This window comes from Trichoplusia ni, chromosome 1 (assembly GCF_003590095.1).
Source record: "Trichoplusia ni isolate ovarian cell line Hi5 chromosome 1, tn1, whole genome shotgun sequence".
In the NCBI taxonomy this organism is placed as follows: domain Eukaryota; kingdom Metazoa; phylum Arthropoda; class Insecta; order Lepidoptera; family Noctuidae; genus Trichoplusia; species Trichoplusia ni.
The window spans coordinates 17,151,012-17,174,435 of NC_039478.1; the positions used below are offsets into that span (position 1 = coordinate 17,151,012).

Genomic DNA, 23,424 nt, shown 5'->3' on the forward strand with positions numbered 1-23,424 from the left:
CGCAGCATATGACACTCTGAAAACAGAACTCTATTACCGCTAAATAAGGTCGTCAGCGACCGCAAGTTCCAAACTTGCACGGTAGGGTTGCACAAATATTTTGGTGCAGTTTGAGAGAGCTAAATTAGACTTTAAGCCATTGGGATAAAGATAGTGGGGTTAGAAAAATGGGGTGTTTTCGTACGCAACTAAAGCGTTGTCAAGAGGCATGAAAGCAGGCAGAGGCGTCCGCGTCTTCAGGCCACAGTCGCTGTCCGGACACCAATTTGTCTCTTTAGATTTATGTTTTCCATTATTGCAGTCACGCGAATAAGAAACTATTGTTATTTGCTACATTTATGTAGAAATTCATGAGAATAATCCTGGTATTTCTTCCATTGTGAGATGGCTGATATTAAACAGCTGTGATAAATAATGGATGTTGTAAATAAGTTGCCCGTGATCTGGCAAAAATAGAAATACGTTTTCGTGGACTGATATTACTTCAAACACTTGACATTGATTGAGTTTATCACGACTAAAATGGTAAAAAATAAGTAAGTCTACTTTACATAGTACCACAATTTTAATCCTTATTCAATATAACCTACCACTGATTCTTCCTTAACCATTGGATAGTCTCAATACGAGATTTATTTGCAATAAGATACGGTAAGCTTCAGGTCACCAGTACTGGGCATAGAAGTTCCCTCAATATATCTGGGCGACAACTAGCGAGGCGACGTGACGTCGGTGTGAAATTACTCTGTTACCCCCAACCTGATAAATAGTGGCTTACAACCCGTTGTGAGGGAACTAATCTTTGTTTATTGTTGATAGAATCGATGTACGTGGTTTTTAAGAAAGCTCTTAATGGGAAGATAGCGGTTGATGGTTAAGGAAGTATACGATGACTTTAATTACTGAGGTCTCTTCTTTTACGATTATATCCCAAATAGCTGACATAATTTTAAAAGGTAAAGACGTATTGCTACCGAAATAGACTTCTATTAGCAATGAACTAAATTGTGTTAAGTGTTCTTTGTAAATATAAAGAACATAAATATTAAATGTTAGCACTAATGTACTTTCATTTCACTTTACTTTTTTGCTAAGTTAATTAACAACAATGTTCCGCTGCAGCGCCGCGCTACCTGTTTCACGAACCGTAACTTTAATGAAACTTAACTCTCATTATTAGCAGATGTCTTCAAGATAAAATCTCTACCATTGTGTAGTAATGTTCCGAGATACGCAACACCAGAAAAACGGATAGACCTTCCACAGTAATGGGGCGTGAAATAGCCTATTCAAAAAGTTTCAAACATCCTTTTGGATGTATTCTGGATACATTTGATATGCTACTAACTAAAATAAAATAAAAATCATTTAGATGCGATATCGATTCCACGCGAAATCCGAGCAAATCTCTTGGAACGTGATCGAAACTGAAGAAACCGGGGCGTCAATCTATGTACGTGCTGCGAGCCCCGCTTACACTTATCCACAGTTATTATGAAAGTTTTCGTTCGCTCCCGTCCGCACAAGTTCGCACGATCGACTTATAAATCTCGAGAAGAAAATAATAGACAAATAAAATGCCTACGCGTGAGTGGGATTGCGTTGAGAACAGCAGCGCGTTCAGGTGCGAAACTGAATGCCGATGCAATTGTTTTTTGGGGCGTTATGATCGCTTAGAATCATCATCGATCTCTTTTCTAGGCTAGAACGAGGTCAGCTACGCTTTGTTCAAGCAGACTTGTATGCTGTCTTTTAACCTATTTTGAATTGTTCTAAATCGCATTTTTTCAGTCATAAGAAAAATAAATAACCCCTTTCCAACAATAGACGTCAGCTATTCTCACATTTTAACGACCCGAGAATAGCTTCGGAAGATCAAAGACATTCCCCAATAAAAATCAAGCGCCACAAAGGGGACCTTTATTTGCGAAGTCATTACCTCCTATAGATTAGATACATAAAGTGGAACAAGTTCGCGCTCAGAGCCCTTCAGCCACTTGTGACTACTCGTTAAGCTCCCAAGTTTACGGTTTTTGTTTAAATTAAACCCAATCCTTTATAGTGAAAACACTGAGTGTATATTGTCCAAATTGAATTTCCTAACGCCTCGAAAACTTTGTCTCACAAAGAGAAATATTAAACAGAAAATTATTTTCCTATTGAGAAACTGTAACGTAGTCCAAAGATGTTAAAACGCAGTAAGGATAATAAAAGAGCTCGGAGGAAATAAAAAAGGACAAAAGGAAGCAATCCAATCTTTTAGCAGAAAGAGAAAGTTGAAACAAAGTTGTTTATTCTTATCGTCATACTGAATTCTTGGAGTTCAAAGTTATTTTATTGGTCTAAGAATTGCATTATGAGTTATGAAAAATAAAAAGATAAATATTTATATGTTAACATCTTTAGTGTCACCACATTATCTCTATTAACCAAATTTTAAAGAAAGATTTTGTTTCCTCTTGAAACTAGGGAGTTTTAATCAAATTATTAACGAAGAATTCCCTTATGGGAATTCCACAATTGTACACCGGTGCCACCCCGCAAGAAAAATGACGGCAAGCATTCGTGGAAGAATTTAAAATCCCATGCGAGCATTACTCATTGAATAAAGCTAATTCTACTCAAACAATCGAATAAACAAACTTATTCTTTTACTTTCATTTAGAACTTCATCATGACAATAGCCCCATAAAACATTAAGTGAAATATAAACGTAAAGTACAATCCTTTTAGTACTCCACCGAGCCATTTCTTCCAAGGCAATTCTATAAACACTAAATTAAAGCGCCAAAATAAATGGCGTTAAATTCTTCGAGAGATGTGACCTAATTTCCGTTTCTGGAAAATGGAATCGTCAGATGGAATCTGCTGTGATTAGTGTCCTTAATTTTATGTGTAGTAAAACAGGACGTGTGTACGAGTCCTTAGGTTTTCGCAGGATGTGTTCAGGCAATTAGGAGCTCCCAGGTGGCGACTCTAACGCAACTAGCTTGAATTATCTGCTTAAGGTTTTATGTTCAGGGGTAAAGATGCTAGATGCGCTACGTCGCCTCCGTCTTAGAGACGAGAGAAGCTTTGCAATTGTTTTTGTTCAAGAAACGATAGAATATATTTCAAATTGATATAATTCTGAGTACAAGGTAAGAAGGTTTGAAACTACATCAGTTGCTCTGACTTATAAGAGTTGTATTTTATGTTTTTGATGTTGCTCTGTAATTAACATCTAGAGAAAGGTGAAGCTTGAAGGATATCACTAAAATCTTTTTTTATTTTCGTAATTTCTTAGTCCATATCCAGATGAGCATAAATTCATTTCCAAAATTTAAACAGAACTCATGGATAGAAATGCTGGCAGTAAATACAGTAATGGTGGCCAAATTAATTCGCGAGAGTCAATTATTGCATTACAGAAGCGAATATTCAGCTTCAAATATTAACGTTTGATACAACGGATCGTTATCGACGTGCGAGTAATATCTATTCAATGAAAATACGCACCATTGCACACTGTGTAAGTAAATTAAGTATAACTTAAAAAGCAGCATTTTTAAAGTATTAAAATTAACGCTTATATTTCCCATAGCAATACTTATAACTACATATCTACGGACATCTAATAAATCTGCGTCAATACCACGTCGTTGGAGGACATCATCTTTGTGAGTAATCTAAACCAAACTCCACCAGCCCAAACCATAACCTAATTAACTAAATGAATCTACAAACCTTCATTGACATTTCATCAGCAAAACAAACATGGCGGCCACATCTAGGCAAGTTGGTTCGGCAAATTTTATGTGGCGTTTTAAGTGGCCCCCGTTGGGTGGCAGTAAACATCACTGCTAAAGTTTAAACGTCAACCCTTGCGAAGCAGACGACAGAGCTTATTACGGTCCCTTCTACTACACGTGTTTTAGTGTTAAAAATGCTAGAAGTCTGACACAAGAATTGGTATTGAGATTTTTGTTGCAGTTTTGAACCGTTGCGGTTTTCTTACACAAAGCTTTTTTTTTCTTCCAACCTTTTTTATATTAAACCCATTCTTGAAACTTCAAGAGTTATTTGCGTTAAGCACATATTTCCCTTATTTTTGCAGTCTATTGAATGTGTTAGTTGTTTGACGTTTGGACGAAAAGTTCAAAAATTAAAGAGTTAGTCAATAATATATTTCTCACTTGACGTCACATCGTGACCAATACCACTAAAACAATGCCCCATTACGCATAAGACTGTACGATGACAATATCAATTGGTTCGCATTTACTGGGCAATTAGTATCGAGTGTACATATACAAAGGTTTGTAATAGGTCAGTGAGTAACATTAGCATAATGTGGCGTCACATTGGCTAATGTTTATCACCTGATTGGCCGCGTATCTATGTAAACACACCGCACCGATGATTGTTGACTGTTGAGTGATTAAGGAATATATTGGCTCTAGTTTAGGTAGTCGTAGTCTGTCGATTTGGTTGCGATAAGATAACTTGTTTGTTGTTTGGAGTTGCGGTTCCAGATTGACGGCTTGATGTAGGGTAGGTGTAGGTGACAGTATTACATATTTGTGTGGAATTGTATTCGTAGGTGAAGACCTGAAATGGAGAGCTCTGGAGTTTTAGAAAGTCTTAAAGAAAGCTATCGCTAGTATTCTTGATAAGAATTAATGACACTATGATAAATGTAATACTATGATGTCACAAGTTCTTTGTCATTTCGCCTAACAATGACAATTCAAAGCTTTATGAGGATGCTAACCAAAAGATCAAAACCAAGCTATTCGCTAAGTCCTATTCGAAAATCTTCAAACATAAAAATAAAAGCCCCTATTTTACTCTTCCGTATGTGATAAAAATTGAATATTAGAGTCGTGAGTCTTGACGCATTATCGGCGTGGATGAGCCCAAGAAGGTGGCGCGGGAGGATTTGGGCGCGCGGCCGGAAAATTGGCAGGATGATCGATGGCAGACCAGATGTCGTGGCCTGTGATTAGATGGGAGGGTTTTAGAAATAAGCCATGTGTGGTTAAATAGCTTAGTTCGGTTTGGAAGTAGAACAATGCAAGGTTTGCTTATGTAAGTCACTTTGAAAATTTATTTAAATTAAAAGAAAAAATTAGTTGATTTAATTACAAAAAAAAAATTATTTCTTATCATGCTTAATCATGAAAGCAGACAATAAGTAATTATTATAGGTACATGGTTAGTATAAAAAGATTTACATCAGTTAAGAAGCCACAAGGTTGTTATTCAAATAACTTCTTTTATAGCGGAAAAAAAACTGGATGAAAAACATTCGAAACAATATACAAATACTCTTAACACACAAAAAACATTCTCGCGGTTGACAAATCAGAACAAAAAAGCTGTTATTGTGGCTCTCTGACAAAAGAGTCGTTGCCCAAGTATTATTGCATTTCACAGTAACTTCAACGCTCAAAGGACGAAGTATTAATATAAAACGGGACAAATAGGGACACTATATTGATTTTTAAAAGGATTTATTGCTTTGTCACAGTCGAAAAAGAACTGCATATTGCAAATCCGCAATGTCAAAGAATAAAAAAATTATATGATCTTTCTGCATGACTGTTTATGGACAAAAACCACTTTTTTTACCTCGTTTTATAATCTAAAATCCAGAAACACACTACCATGATTTTAATACTCAGAACAAACAACAAAAGAAATAAATATAAAATTAAAAAAAAAACCCCGTCAGTAAAAACTTTCGCCCCACAGCTTAAATGGCCGATGAAGCGGTTTTTCTCCATCATGATTAAGAACACTCATACATAATGAACTTATAAAAAAACAAACTAAATTGAAATCGCTCAACCCGGACGGGAGCTTTGATGCCGACAAACAGATACGTCAAATTCCTAACGCCCATTTTTAGCGGCGACGCTGGTGTTTAAAACTAGCTGATAATATAGATCCATAAAACTGTTCCTATGTTCCAGTAGCAACGCAGCGCGTTTGACCCAAGAACAATACCATTTTATTTATTGTTCCCGATGTAAACAAAGTAATGGTTTAGTCAATTGAAATTCAAATACGAGGGAATGAAAATGGAGCCGGCAAGACCGAAATTACACATGAACCCGGGAAAAATAAGCTAGGACTGTAGCAGTGGAGAATATATAAGGACCCTTTAGTGGTCCAATTACATGCATTACATGTGTTCGCAACAAAACGAAGAAGAATTCTATTCGTCTCTATTTTAAATTGTAGGTTACTCGACTTAGTAAAGAGAACGCGTTGAGTAAAAACTCTAGGAATTTTAGACGCGGACGATAATTTTTGGTGATAAATCATTTGGATAATTATAAGTATGTATAATGGAAGAAATAGCACTTTTTTAAGCAAGTATTTTAATTGATAGTAACCTGTCGCTTTTAGGTATCTATTAAAGTCTGTGTTTCGCTTTTTTGTATTCCTGATTACACTCTAAACTGAAATATATAACTGGTATACGTCCAAATATTCGAATCTGAAACACCAATCCCAATTGAACTAGAGTGATAATAAATATCTGTTCCTTGGCTATAGAAGGACAAAGCATTTATCATCGCTACACTACTAGAACTGTGACATTTACAGGCTGTTAATATTTATTATTAACATAGATATACACTACAACTTCTAACTAAGCCTAACCTATCCGTAAATGGCCGTGATGTTACCAACTACCACGACACACCAACATTTCACGTCGATATGTATCAATGTCCATAATACGTATTACATTGCTGCGCCACTTAGCTACAACGTTTAACTTACGCATCCAGTTACTTAGTAAACAAGCCATGTAAGTTGTTCGAAGCCGTCAATCGATAGAACATTAAGTTTGCCTGTTATTAGTCGAAGCTTCAGTTTCATGTCCAGGAGTTTAGTAAGAGTCGATTAGTTGGTACTAATTGGTGCCTATCATTATAACCGTAACCGGTTTTGTAATTTATTAGGAGATGATGTTATGAGTAAGTTAAAAAACAATTACTAACACGGCTATTGTTTTAATAAGCTGCCATACAAGTTAGAGGCCACTGATGATGAAAACTTGATTAATATTAATCGATTCCAATTAAATGCTTAATTATAGTCGTAACTCAAATTGTACTGAAACACGTAGAGTAAAATGTTTGACACATTCATATTTTATGAATATAAAATAATAAACTTCGATTCCAACATGAGTAAATGTTTCAATGAAATCAATAACTTGTAAAGGTTTAAGTTAAGAAATCACCTTCAAAATTACGTCGAAATTAAATATTTTTAAAACAATTATTCTACTACATTTCAGTGTGGCAAAGACCAAACACCAACGTCCATCCACAGAATATAATAATAGTTTCAATAAAAATCAATTAAAAGGCAAAAAGAGACACAAAGATTCTTTCCAACTAGCACACCCACTAAGAGCCACGTTACTTTGGTAATTTAATAAACAGCCAACACAAAGTTTCTGGGAACAATTTACATGACAGTTGTTTGAAAGAGGCCAGAGAACAAATATATAGCAGTGGCAATGAAAGAGCGATAAAAACAAATGTTCCAAACAACGGTGTGATGAAACACACAGTTAGAACTTGGTGATTCTTTCGAATTGTTTTGAGACTTAGATTTGGATGGATAGGCTAAAAAGGTCTTGGTAAACTGCAGGATTTTGTAGAAGTCGTTCGCACTTTCACACTAATTTCATAAAGGCAATAACCTCTAAGTGCGTATGTACGCTTGTCACCACTTCACGGCGAACACGCTGGACCGGTTTCGATGAAACTTTGGTAGAGGTGGCCGAAAGTCTGGAGGAACAACATGACGTAGCTACTTTAAAAATTGAAATTTAACAGTTTTTATTAAAATAATTGAATAATTAATAAAAATGTTACCTTTTCTGAACTAATATTATACACATAATGTATCAAATAATTAGTTTACATACAAAACAAAACAGCTTGTATACACAAATGTAACAAAGAAAAACAAAGCAAGAAACAATATTTATAATTTTTAGAACTCCTAAAGTTTATCGAGTAACCAAAAAAGAGCTTTTTCATCAGCGAGAACAAACACTGAGATATTTACAAGTAACAGGGTACAACAGAGCATATATTTGCACGCGCCCCTGTAGCATAGATCGATACCGTTACATAAAAACTTTTAAAGGAACATACAAGTATCGGAATCTCGTACATATTTTAGAAGCGATACGCTGAGAACACGGACCAATCGGAACGATATTATAAGAGAAAACTGTACAACCTTTATGTGTGGAAACTTGCATGAAAATATTTGTTTTGATTTGATTAAAACGTAACAAAATAACCCACACATCTTGTAAAAATAAACACGCGATATTAGCTCATTATTTCTCTAATATAAGCAATTAATAAGTATACCGCAGTTGCTTTCCCATAACTAGGTAACGAACAATGTAAAATGATACTTAATCACTTCAAAATAAAGTTCAATTACAAATGAACACTATACTTCAGTACTGATATCTAACGATCTAAACGTTAACCCATATTTACCCGGCAAACAACTCCAATCTCGCGCGATCTCATAAAAAGGTGTAAAAGAGAGGTGAACACAAAACCGAGAAGGAATGATAGAACGAATGATTTAGCACTTACGCGTAAGTACGCTGCTCCATTAATAAAACACACATATTACGAAGAGGTCAATATTATTGGAGGGAGTGAACGAATGAAATTGAAAAGTGAACCGGCGCGGAATCGCAGTATATATGACTCGATCGACGACACTGTTATTGAATTGTAAAATCGTTCCGCTTATGTGTGTATCCCTTTTGTTGAAATTGACACGCAGGTTTTGAGCGAAACATCCAATGATTCTGTAATATTGTTGATTTTGATGTCGAACGTTGAAATTATGGCTGAAATTCTTTTTTAGTCTGCTTTAGTAATTATAAAATCTGAAAAATAGTCTCTGAACGTACACTTATGTGTAACGATATCTAAAAAAAAACAGTAGTTAAATAAATTTTTACTGTTATTAGTATTACTCGCTTTCATCTTTAGCATATTACTAAACTAATCGATTTTGCCAATCAAGGCGCCATGCCGGACAAGCTTATACTAAACTGTATAATATATGGTGCACTAACTTCCGAATCTAATCTGTATTATATCTTAATTGTTCTAGAACTATTAGGTAATCTTACAATTGTAGGTTTATAGACATTTGACATAAACAATTTAATGTATTTTAGGCCAAGATGCGCGATTTTAAACCACACTTGGGTACCTAAGTACTCATCATCATCAGCCTTTTACGAACTATGTGAGGTCGGCTTCTAATCTAACTCGATTCAGCTAAGTACCAGTGCTTTACAAGGAGCGACTGCCTATTTGACCTCCCCAACCCATTTACCTGAGCAAAACAGTACTCCTTAGTAAGACTGTTTGTCAAACTTTCTAGTTTTTAACTACCTGTAAAACTGTCATGGACGTAGGTACTCAAAATTGAGCATGCCTTGCAAAACATAAAAAAAATTCGTTACGTCATTGATGTTCACCCATCTACGGACTAACCTCATCAAGCGTAGCTTAACTGTGGTCGATCAACCTGTGCAATCTTCTCCTATATTTACCTAAATACTCTTACTTATATTTCCTTGATTGATTGAGCATCGTAAGCTTAAAGTTAGATGATACAAATCAAGTATTCATATGTATTCCGTACGTTTAGCACCAAAAGAGCGATTGAATCGTTAAATAGATTTTAAGAGCCTTGCTAACAGTTACAAGTCTTCGGGTCGAATCTGGGAACAAATCTTTCTCTCAATCCGGAGGTTCATTACTTACCTTACATTACCGACCAGGATTGCCTTAACGAAATACTCTTTAAAAGCTAAAAAGCAACAGCTATCTTCAGGATTTATTTAACTTCGTAGTAAATGAGAATCGAAATTGAAATACTTTGGAACTTTTTTTTTAATTTGATTGGTTTTTATACCTGTTTTTTGGGTTTTATTGGAAACTGAAAATCTTCTGAAATAGCCACTACTTAAATGTATTTCTTGCTAGTTTTTATCATCATCATGAGTATTTTTTATATTATTATTGTTGTTAGTTTTGTAATTAAAAGAAGCCTCTTTCTTCCTTTATATATATTATTTTTGACGTCATATGGAATCACCTCATTAATAAATATAAATAGCCTTTTAATTCTTAGCACATCAAGAACAGAATTGCATCCAAAAGATAAATAGTGTTACAATATAAACTGGAGTAGTTCCGACATTACCCAGTAGTATTAAGGCAGTGTTATGCTAAATGTAGGAAGCTCGGCCCGAGGTAACTAGTTAGAGGCTACATGCACAGAAGGAGAACTAGAATATAGTTAATTCCTTGAATTTATACTATATATGATGAAGAACAGGACGTGTCTAAGGAGAAAATGTTATAGTACAGATCTAAGAAAATGGAATGAGACCTCATTGAAGTATAAATGGTGATTGTACTCGGAACTCATGAAGCAGAATTTAAAGAATTTATAGACCATTCCAAGAAAAATGAAGTCGCGATATGTTTCAGTGACACAGCGGAAAGGACAGATCAGGTAACTCCAAGAAGTCAAGCCCACACAGATCGTCAGAGAACACGGCAAAAACTCACACCAGTATTAAATTTGTACTTACACAAAACATTGAAGATTAGTGACCGTGCATATTTCAAACTGATTGATTTGCAGAAACACGCACCACTTCGATTTGCATTTAAAAGCATATTCTAAGGCCTGTTTCCCACGGTAGGCGTGAATTTAAGGAAAGCAGTACTCATGCACTTTACTACTTTTAAATTCACGAAAGCGAGAAACTTGTAGTGCTCGTGTGTCGTGGCGCCGAGAATTCCACTCACAATTTAAATTGAAAATACGTTACAACGTTTCATTCATCATGCATATGAATGTGCTTTTAAGTATTTCTTAGGCTTGTGATACTTTAACTACGTTTTACAGGGTATGGTATGCGAATTTGTTGAGTGTAAATTTAAATGGAAAAGTTATCGTAGCAGATATTTGCAAAAATTTATATGTCCTGTGTATGTTCAGTATTTTTTATCATATTTACTTTGTATAATTACGTAATTTTCACCGTTTTTCTTGTCTGTTCCATCTTCCTAAACTATTATATCTATAGTAAAAGATTTAAGAATTACCGTACTAGATAGAGAGCGAATTGACTTCTCAACATAGAAACCGCAGAACATTACCTGAGGAATTACCTTGACAGCTCCCACACACCCTCAAACTCGCTATCTCGAAACTGCACAAACGTATCCAAACGATTTGACTAACTTGCTCGTTTAGTCCGCTAATATCGCGGGCCATTGTTCGGCCAGTGAGCAATGTACTCTCTCCATTGTGATGTAACACTGATGAGTTTGCGAATAAATTATGAATCGTGGTGTACGTATTATGTTAGAATTTAGAGTTCCTCTCTAGCGGGACTCTTGATTACTTGCGCGTAAATTAAACTATTGTAAGTTAGTCTGTAGCTTCTCGTTTGAGATATTATTGCGGGTTAAGTAATAGACGTTTTGATCCGTCTAGTGTATATTGGATAGATGTTTCTGTTTCCTTGGCTATTGGTAGTGAATACTATGAATCTACAGCACTACTAATGAAGCAGTTCTCGAAGTAAAATTCTATGTCCACGAAACACGCAAACGGTAAGAAGAAAGTTATGTATATTCATAATAGATTTCCTCTTAAAAAGACTCGCGGAATCGTGTGTATTAAATGTACCTTGGGAGTACTCTACTTACTGCCTATATTATAACAAAACAAGCTTCGCAAGTGGCATTCATGAGAGATTTTTAAAAGACATTCGCACTAAAACTTTTAATTCTTGTGTGTGTCCCACAAACTTTCAAGTCACATAAACGCTTGTTCTTGGCGGTGATCGAAAACGCGAAACGTCGCGAGCTAAACGTCAGTGGGTTTGTTACCTCAACCACTCCTTTTATATCCTTGCATATTGTAGGATTACACTTTATCTCGCCAATGTACTATGCATTGACTCTAAACGACAATATCTTCAGACATTCCTTATCGTCTTATGCTAATATCTCTGAAACTGCTTTGTTTCAATTACAGTATACTGATCACAATTTATCTGACACTAAATTAATTATTCTATGCATAATCCGCATGATATCACAATAGTTATATGAATTGGAATAATGTATTAGGTTAGTTATTGACTTAAAGGTAATTAGCGGTGGATGTAGTATTAGTTTAAAAATCAGTCTTAATGCTGACGTGTAAGGTTTAATGTTAAATACATCTTTTATATCTATTGTACCAGAGTGCGTTCAGAGTCTTATCAACGTAGAATTAGCAGGCAACTGAAATTTCGTCTTTTTCTCTTTTAATCTAAAATAAGAATAGGTTAAAAATAATTTTCAATTTATCCATAACCTTTTCATCCCGACATTTTTGCAACCCTAAAGGAATTTGATCAAACCCTTGTTATATTAAAAAAAAATTAAGAAGCCTACAACACATTAGATCAATACATAACATATAAAAAGAAAATTTGTGACACTAAAAATATCTGAGCCTGTTTGCGGAACCAAGATGCTGCTCTACACCTCATAGAGCGCCATCTCTCTCCAACAAAAGCAAATTTACTTTAGGAGATAATAACAGTCGCCCAGGCTTATTAAACTCCATCATGAATAAACTCCGAACAAAAGTTTACCTATATAATAATTTTAACCACCACTTTAGCAGCACAAAGTGGATGACCACAGAATATCCCACTAGCCGACCATTCAGCAACCACATTTGTAAACAAGAACAATATATGAAACAAGTTTTTATTACTATTTGAATATGTTTCTGGTATAACACTGCTATGACAAAAGAAATTCAATCTTACTGCTTTGTCATTAAGGCGCAAAGCTCTCACTAACAAGTTCGTTTGACTTAATTTTTCGTTGTCACCGTCATACAGATGTCAAATCGTAAATGGAAGAAAGAGATGGTTTAGTTGTTTAAGCTTATATGGATATAGTCCCCAAGAATAGTAAAAGTCGCGAAGTTATTTTATACATTCACTAGATTAATGTAGTTACACCAAAATACATATGATTTATCAAGATTTCCAGGTAAAAATATTGGCAAATACTTATCTCATTACAAAACATACTGGATAATAAAATTAATGGTATCAAAATATCCAAAATTACAGGTCATAAACTTAGTTGCTTTCACAATTGATAAAAGAGCACTCTTTGAACTGTTGGTATAATAAAAAAACAAATTAGCCGCCATCATCGCACGATCTACGAAAAATTTAGAACCGTTCAAATCTAAAGCAAAGTTTACTTCGTAAATTAAATGTAAGCATAGATAGGTAGGGTGCCCATTATTTTTATACACGAGAGAGTTCATCAAAAGCAAAATAAAAAAATACGCACATTTTGCACGTTATTTGCAAACGAATATCAAATAACCTAATGTTTTTACATTCGATTTTTATTTTGTCTATTTCATAAACATTGTATTTTTATTCAAATTGAGGTACTATTTTTATTTAGATCGCTCGTCATATATTTATCAAAACTATTAGTAGTTAGATATCAATGGAAAATGAATGAGTGTGTAGTGTTTTGTTTCGGCTAAAACTCGGGCCCGTAGCAACACCCGTTGAAAATGCTTTTTATTTGCAACTGCCACAAGCCATGCGCCTAACGCGCTGTATGTAAACGTATTTGTTTCAATGGTCGTTTGTAAAGCCTTTCATTTAAAACCAATGTGAAAAGTTTAATTTAGGGCGTTTATTTGTGCTCAGAAAGATTGCAATATAAGTGGCCGAAAGTTTTAGACGGATCGTAAAATACGGCAGCTCATATTTTGACCAGACGATATTTTACTTAAATGTACATTGTCCCTTTGGTTGGTTACAACAAACACGTTAAAATAAACTAATTTCCTAAAAATCTCACTGAATATAAGAAAATCTGTTAAATTATTTGTTAGTTTGTGATTCACATCAAACAGAACTTCATTCAATTCCAACAAATATTTCGACCGACATAATTACAGCAAAATTATCCCAAAGCACATTAATATTCGCATAAGTATGGACGTTCCACCGATTCCCGATTACTTGGCAACACTACCAGCAGCCGGGGGACACAATGAACTGGCCATATCCCGCAAATACCGATAGCTGCCGTATTTGGAGCAAATTCATTGGTAAACGGATAAATTACTGGTGTTGTTAAACTTAGAAGATTGCACCTCTGAGACGAGAGATTATTATCGAAAGCAGTAAATTGTTACTTTGTTTATAAAGCATGTTTTATTAACATCAACAGGATGTACAAAGCTATAAAGAGACTGTCGCCAATTAGTATTTAGCTCAGCGAGTTTTATCGTTAGCATCGAATTATGCCATATTATTTTTTAGCCAAAACATGTTTTTGAGTTGACTGATTGATTGACATAGGTTTTTTGTTACAAATTAGTTTCGATCATAATGTCAACTACGCAATGCGAATATTCAAACATTTAAGGCTTAGCGTTGGTTGAAAAACTGCTAAAAAATAATACCGAAATCTGTTAACGGTTTTGGTGAATTACGTGAAATTCCCATAACATTTTTCGGTTCAAAACCGTTAGATCAAATATGAGGCCCCAAATACCTATCCGCCTACAATAATATCCCATCAACACATTAGCAACGCATAATGCAGATCCGAAGGTGAATAATTAGACTATATTTGGTCCATCGAGCCGTATCCGGCATAAGTTTAGATCGGACGTCCGGTGTCCGGCCGAATGAACATATTATTGCATGCAGAATTGTGATCTGTAATATTATTTATGTCTACTAGATGACGCTGTGAATACGGCCATTGTTGACTATTGGATCGAGAGTTAATTTTATATTAAAGTACCTAAAATATATTATTTTGTTTGTAAACTAGTTTTTGGGCCCTGTTTCGAAGGCTGTCTGTTAGTGTTAGCTGAGGGTTCCACGTTTGCCATTCTAAACAATGTTAGGCATTTAAGCGCGGAAAGTAGAACACACACTTATAAATTATCGGCTTTGTTATATCAGCATGTTGAGCTTCATCCAATTTGTCCTTGAAATGTAACAAGGAGTTTTTACCCTTAATTTAATGAGGATATACACGTGTATAGGATATATCTCCGTTAATACTTCTAACTTTATATAACACATAACACACATATTTAACGTCACCAACATAATAAAAAAGTAGTACCTACATTTATGTACTTGTAAAAGTCCATCCAGTGACGCGCTGAATATTTAAGGACTTTTCTCGAGAATTCTTTACGGCTTGCCACCAAAGTTTTGGTCACCCTCCTGTTTACGTAATCAAATCAAATAATTTATTTAAAAGGAAAACTATTGTTTTCTGAGAAAAGTTAGCTTTTATATTGCAGAACTTTTTTGCTGTCCATTCGATAAGTTTATTTGCCAACGAGTATGAAAGTTGATGATTTGAAAAGCCCTGACACAATGAACGTTCGCATAGTTAAATTGCGAAAGAAATAATCACCCATCGAATTCATACCATACCAACCGTTGCATAGCCTCGATATACATTTTCATTCTTTGTTGTTATAAGTAACAGAAATACAGTTATGTCGGTTCATGAGATGAAGGTGGTGACAGACGTGTGGACAACGGAGACTTAGTAACAAGATTTCCTTTTTACCCTTTAGGTACGAAACCCTATAGATGTGCATTTCTGGGAAATCCTTGAACTAAGCTTCAGAAAATCGAAGTGTAGGCATACAATCTGAGACAGATTACTCCCAGAGAGATTACAGGGCAACTTACGTAAATAAAATATTTCGGCTTACGTTCTTAAATTAACTTAACTTTTACCTACCGTAAGATTCCCTAGAGACATTCCCTGTAACGAGAACTTGGATGAAATTAACACAGACCTACATATGCCTTTTCTATGTATATACTTTTGATAGAAATTCATTATTAATAATAAGTCGTTAAATATTTGTAAATTGTGAAATAGAGCAACTTTCCACCTGGAACTGCTAGCAAGTAGAGCCACCTTCAGAAGTTTGCAGGTGCGCATCGAACCGTGCGTTATCAGCGCCATTGGCCGACGGCGACATCAGGTTAGCACCTGACATAGGGTTGCGACTATTACATAACTAGTTAATATAAGTGCACCTTGCCCTTAATATTGCGTTGTTTCCGAGAATCAGTCAGTTTCGGACGTACTAAAATATTGCTAGCTAAATTATGCTTTATCTATAAACACATCGAAGAGGTGAGGGGAAAAAATACTGTACTGTTTACGTATGTCATGAATTCGAAAGAAATACCTTACAGAATAAAAAAGAGACGATATTCCTCCCAGCAAAAAGTACGAAATTCACCCAAAAAACCTCGCTTTCATTTTATCTATTTGTCTCATTATTTTAACTCACGTTTTCCACCTCAAATTAGCGGAACAATTCGCGGCAACCCTACGCAGTATCTCGCTTCCGCACTCGGCGAATACTTACAATAAATAAATCAGATAAATATTTTTCATTGTTGACTGTACAAAGCTTCGCGTTTAACGCTCATAAAATTATACAATGATGACTATGGTCGGTACATAATTTTAATGGGCCAGCTAATGGTTTATGCGCTGCGGTGTTTTGATTTTGCTGTGTTTGCACTCGGTGAGCTAAGGATTGATTTATGCGAAGTTTTTAAATGAATTACGTTTTATAGAGGATGTTTTATTGAAGGGGGATAAAGGAGCTGGTTTTAAGGGGTGTTGTGGAATGTCTTAGAAGGTATTCAAATGTTTTTGATCTTGTTGGGATCTGAAGTTATTGTTAAGCACACTGATACTTCTGTTTTTTAACCCCGTGAAAGAGGTGTGACATTAGTTAGACGTGTCTGTCAGTCTGAACCATCATAAGGAGGAGAATTATTTTACCGTAGGTTTTTAAATTAAATTTCTTACTTGTTATGTGTAGAGCCACATTATATCAAAAACGGTATTTGTTAAATTTAATGAGTTGTTGTGGTGCGGAATGTGCGTATTGGTGCCACTAGGTACTTCATAAATATACATACATATATAGGTAAACGTGAATTAAATCGCATCATAATTAAACTACTAAATATTATTTATAACTGCCGCATAAATAGATCGGTTATCATTCACCAATCACATTATTATATCATTGATGAGTCATTAAAGTTCATTCAACTGCGGATGTTTACGTTTATCAAGTTTAGACTTTATTCATTTTGTTATATAATATAATTAATCACTTGATTTTTTTTTGAGTCATTAACTTGCTAGATCTCTACCATAAGCCCACACTGTGATATTGAATTTAAAAAAAAAGTAACATGTATTTTTGGCATAATAGCATACTTTTAGTTTAGGTATTATACCAAAAATACATTACTTTGGCATACTTCTGTTATTTGGCTATTTCGGCTATTTGTCTGTCCCAAGGTTTTGCTAGGTATGTCTTTTATCAATCACATACAAGAAACAATCAACAAAACGCTTTGCAAGAACGCGATTTTCCATTGGTGGAGTTGTGGGTTCGAGAGATTTGTTTGTAACTCCTTCACACTCTCAAGTTGGCTAACTTTAATAATAATTTTGCTTTCGTGAATTCTTGGACAACGCCGTGGCCAACAACTAGTTAGAGATACTTAAGTATTCCTTTTCTACTAAGTAGGCTTATATATTTTGAAATTGATTGATTATTCCTATTAAAGTCAGTTTTCTATAAGCATACATAATTAATACACCATTATTGAAAATCATTGATTAAATTCTTTCAACAAATTGAATGTGAGTGCCACAAAAACCATTAGTGGCAAGTTAAAGTAAATAATACGTTATTTGTTTGATAACTGTGGCCTGTTTTCATGTGTTAGGTTAATTTCAGAGTGCCTATATCTCTTGAGAGATATATGGGTGTGTAAGCAAGACAATTCTATGAGCAGAGTATTGCTATCTTGCTTACACAAATGCTAAAGTCCTGGTTGAAAATTTAGTATAGATATTTAACATATATTTAATGGGCAGCATGTGCTACAGATATTACTAAAAATACATAAACGTTACAATAATAACATCATAGAAAAAATACACAAAGATATCGTTGTATAATACAAGATGCCTCTACATGACAGAAAGTTATCAAACAAAAACTGAATTAACATACGCCGGCGGGCGATCTCGAAAAATCCATTCCAACTTTACATCTTAGATGCTTGCGCAAATACGTTGGTAAGCTCGGCTACGAAAATGACCACCTTTAGGTTAAAAATCATTCGCGCGTCATAGAAAAACACTGGTAATTTTCCGATTCAAAACTATTTTGACACCTATTACTATTTTTATTTTTATTACTATTTTACTTTATCTTACAAGAAATTTATGAAAATCGGTGCACCCAAATCAGACCACTTTCTTGGGCAACCGTACGTACCTACTGTAAACTGATATTTTGGCGAGAGTAATGAACTTAAACATAACATAATTTGCCGGTCTACTACGATTTTGTAAGTCGAGAACTTTAGTCCCAATTTTGCATTTCCGTGGTTTCCAAAGCCTTGTTAGTGAGCCGAATCAAAAATCCCAATATTATATTACCTGTTACACGTTTGCGTTTGAATTCTCCGTGACGCACGATCGGGAGAGTTTTTCTGAGGCTTCCTTTGAGAAGTTTGTAATTAAATAGAATTCAAATAGCTGTATAGGCTGGAAATTGATTTTCGCCATTTTGTTCTGAATTCGTATTATTCAAAGTTAAAAGTGAACATGAGAAACAGGGAATACTTTGTTGCCAGGAGCAATGAATCTGAAATTATCCACTTAAAATCTTCTAAAGGATTATGTTAATAATTTTCCTCTAAGATATGTGGTTGAAAGGATATTTTGACGAATTCGAATATACCGTAGTGGTATTTAGAATCAAGCTGAATGGATAGATTGTTAAATGGGCAAGTTGAACAATGCGTTCTAAAAATTTATCTAGATGAAAATTGTTGTCATATCTTATTCTTTAAACTCAGTGACTTTTGAGCTACTTTCAGGGACTTACAGCTTCCACAGCATTATTAAAATCGTAACTATATACTAGGTAAATACACCCGTTCTGGTGATAAGGCAGAAGCAAGATAGAAGATACCGTAGCGATAACGCGGTACCAAAGCTTATAACTTTTAATACAACTGTTTCATAAATCAAAGCTCCTAGTCTCGGTCAACATTAACATTCACAAACAGATACATAGCAAATAATTTACATAGAAATTATTGCGATATATCATCAAGATTTCAGCATCGTTACCAAATTACAAGAGTCGTGACAACAACCATTGCACCTACTATGACCTTGTAAAGCTGAGCGCTTTTTGTCGTGGAAGCGGGATGCCGCTATAACAGTGGATAGCGCTGTCTCGTTTCTGCAACGATGCTTAGCCTACTTCAAGAGTACATGGTACAAGTACAAGAGGGTGCCTTCTACTAAATTATAATTTAAAATCAGCTGCTTATGAAGTCGGTTCACAACGTTTATGCATTTCATATGAGTGTCCTACATGAAACCATCCTTCGAAATTCGTGAATCGAAAATCGTGTCAACTCGAAGAAACTAATTCGGGAATTCATATCAAAAAAATCAAATCAAAGTGTGTTTGCACTGACAAATTAATATACCTTCTTTTAGAAAATAACGTGAATGGATTTTGAACTTTAAAACTGGAGGGTAGTAAGCCAAAACAAAGAGATAAACCCCAAATTTTAATTTTGTCAATTGGCAATGGGAGATTAAACGGAAAAAACCGTGAGAAAAATCTAGTTCAATGTGTATAAGTAAACGAAATACGAAGAGGCTTGTGATTGAGTATTATACATTGAACTGTAATAAATATTAAAAGGCATTCGGGATATCGGAATGTTTGATGAAAACGTTCAGTCGTAAAGTTTGTACGTTATGTGTTGTCACTTACTAAGTAATGTTATGAACCTATACGAAAGGCTGTAAATGTAGTATTGACATTTTCATGTCGCCTAATGTTAATACTTTGTACCTCGATATCGGCGTTACAAAATAACTTAAGCATTTTTTTAATGTTCACACAACGTTATCCAATCTCAAACTAAGCTTGGGTGGGAATCGAACCCACGACCTCCGGTGTACAAGTCAGGATCACTAGCCACTAGACTAACAACCCAGTCTAAGTAAATCGTTACTGACATAATAATAATAATCATCCCAGAGTCGTTATCCCTTAACATAAGTTAATCATAGGCAAAAGTTATCCAGGTTCGTTTTTCGAAAACTTTTAATGTAAATTTCAATGTGAAATTCTCTCCTTCTCCTCGAACCCATAACTTTTGCTCCGATTTATTTTCATAACTTTTGAAAATGACACTGCTTAAATATGTTCGACATTTGAAAATGTAAAATTAGAACAATCCATGGTTCGAGGTTGACTTTAAATATCGAAGCACGATATTCAAATTAAGAATTCTAAACCACGAAACGTAGTGAATTCGAGAACTAGGTCATTTAAAATTAGAACTACCCTCGTTTTTTTCGTCATATTCCACAACAGAATTTGATAATAAATTGTCAAACTACAAAAAAATAAATTTGCAGCTATTGCACAAAACAAGGCAAATTGCGAAATAATTTGGTTATGCGAACATAAATCAGTCACGTATTGCGCTCCCGGATTGAAGTGAAACCGATATGACGGATAACGTAGCGATAGAAATAATCGCTACGCTACACTGAAGTGCAGGCGATTACCAACTGTATTCCCATGTAACTACATAGAGTGCAATAAAACATGATTACGTACTCTACTCATATTCCGTGTTACGACTTTTTAACATTTTGTATAATATTTCAACAACAAAACATGCAACCGTCTCTAAATAAAGTCCTCTAGCCAAACTTATTTTTTTTTATGAAAGGACGTCAATAAAAAAATGTTTGACGCAGTCCGAATTTGACGTAACAAACAAAAAGAAAAAAAAACGAAAAGGAGACAACATCCTTTTTGAAGTAAGTCAAAACAATGCATCTGCTTTCTTCAATTCGCCCACTTTTGTTATTCAACATTGATGTAAGTGATCACTTATTATTTTATACAAACTGTCTTCAAAAACCAATACCGTAATTAAATTTAAATCCTCCCAACTCCCAGAATCACAATCCAAAATGATTTTTTACAACTGCAATCATCAGAAATAAAATATGAAATTACATACGATCGGTGTTCAGAAATCGGTCACGTTCCCATCGCGATGCCCACACGCAATAAACAGAACGTAGACGTGTAACGACGTTGTGCCAATGATATTGGCTGGTTAAGAATTTAGTGGAGATTGGACGCTTTATGGCTGTGACGTCATACGACCAAGATTCTGATAAGTCATTTTGTTGTAAGTGTAAGTGAACATACTGAAACGTTTTAGAAATAGAAAACAAAACAAACGAATATCAAGTTATGGTAAGTTTTTTTAAAAAGCAATAGACATTTTGTATTCTTTTTTATTTAAAATTCGAACGCGTGTGCACAAGCATAATTATTTTTAAAATTCAGAATGGAATTGTTATTGCGTCCAACAACTTATTTTTTTAAAGAAATTACATTTTTTTTTAATCATTTAATTAAGAAAATATGTAATTACCTAAAAACATGAACGTATTAAGTATATAAAGTATTATTAAAACCTGGTTTATAGCCAATCAGAGGCATACGTGAAGGAGCACTTTTATGGTGATTGCACTTAATATTTTACAACACAATTATTATGCTACGACTTTATCGTTTTAAAGCCTCATTCAGTTCAATTTTAAGTTTTACTTTGGCTGGTTTATTATTTTATCTGGATACACGTAATTTCAAATATTAGTAATTTTTACTTTATGTGTTTTTTCATGTAGAGAGGAGAGATAGCATTAGCCAACACACAGTTGAGAGAGCACTTTTAATAATAATAATGACATTTAACAAAAACCAAAAAAAAAAAACAACTGAAAACCAAATCTTTAAAGCATATGTACCAAATACAGGGTGGGATTATCAGGCATAAGAAAAGGCACTTAAAAAAAAACGAAGTTAAGTATTGCAAATACACCATAGTGACAATAACGACAGACAAGTACCCATTACACTAATCGAATCGATCGTTGCTTCCACAATTTTCTAGAACCAATCAAATTGATTGACAATAATGGATTACACAATTTTCAACGTGCCCAGCTATTACTTTCAGGACATCTATAAAGAAATAATGAACTTGTAATATTGGATTAACGTGAAACACTTCATTAGGAGCTAAGTGTATTTTTTAACACGATAAACAATTGTAATGAATTATTGTTTGGTGAGGGCTTATCTATGTGTTAGGATCTATTTCCAAAGGAAGTGCGACGGCAGTTAACAGCGTGTATCGACGTGTCTCTTCACAACAGCGACGGTACTGTTTATGAGATGGTGGCAGTGCCTCAGTCATACACAAATTCTACCTAGAAACTCACCTACCATTGGGTACATGATAGCAATAAAGCAACATAATATCTTCAACAAGTAACCAAGTATTTACATATATAGAAAAAAACGCAGAAAAAAACATTGCCCTTAAAAATCATTAGTCAGTGCCACTGGGAATTAGTGTTAGCGCTTTCACTATTAAACTACTGAATCGATCTTATAAATTCTATAAGTTATAATTTTATTACCAGTTACAATTCAAACTAATACTTTTATTCCCACGGAAACGAAAACTAAGCGGACAAACCTGCAGAGCACCGCTAGTGGAACATAAACACTTAGGGATATTTCTAAACGTGTCAAAAAATAGAAAAATATATCTCTTAAGCGTTTCATACTTATATTAGGGCGTACGAAGCCGTTTGAACCCGTCCCCTAGAAATGAACCCTTCGGGACAGCTGGTAGCACCATATGGTAGGGTCGGGCTAACCGTCGCATTGATAATTGCTTTAAGCTACCCGTACACGTGACGGTATACCACTCTTTTTTAAAACGACTCTCGCAATAAAGATTTTTATCCTTGAGTCGTAGGATTTACAAAAATTTCCTTTCTCAAACACAACTCATTATTGGCTAAACCGATTTTTATTATAATTCACCTTTAATACCAAAAGAAAATTAAATAGCTCAATCCGAGCAAGCGAGTTATGAAGCCAAAGTCACAGTGGGTTTAGTTTAGTGACCCAATTTTAGTCTCAATGACAGATGATGTAACAAAAACTGAAAGAAGATGTGTGGACTCCAATACTGAAAATAATAAAAAAACATAACTTATATTTTCACAACCACGCAAACGAAGACGCGCCCAGCAGCTAGCGAAGGACAATCCCTTATGAGCCAATGTGGTT

General features: G+C 34.7%; 1 protein-coding gene across 3 annotated transcripts in view; it reads right to left on the bottom strand.

Moving 5' to 3' along the window:
* Positions 1 to 23,424, bottom strand: part of LOC113497499 (tyrosine-protein phosphatase Lar) — a 369,958-nt gene that overhangs the window by 300,177 nt on the left and 46,357 nt on the right. The gene's annotated exons all lie outside the window — the stretch shown is intronic.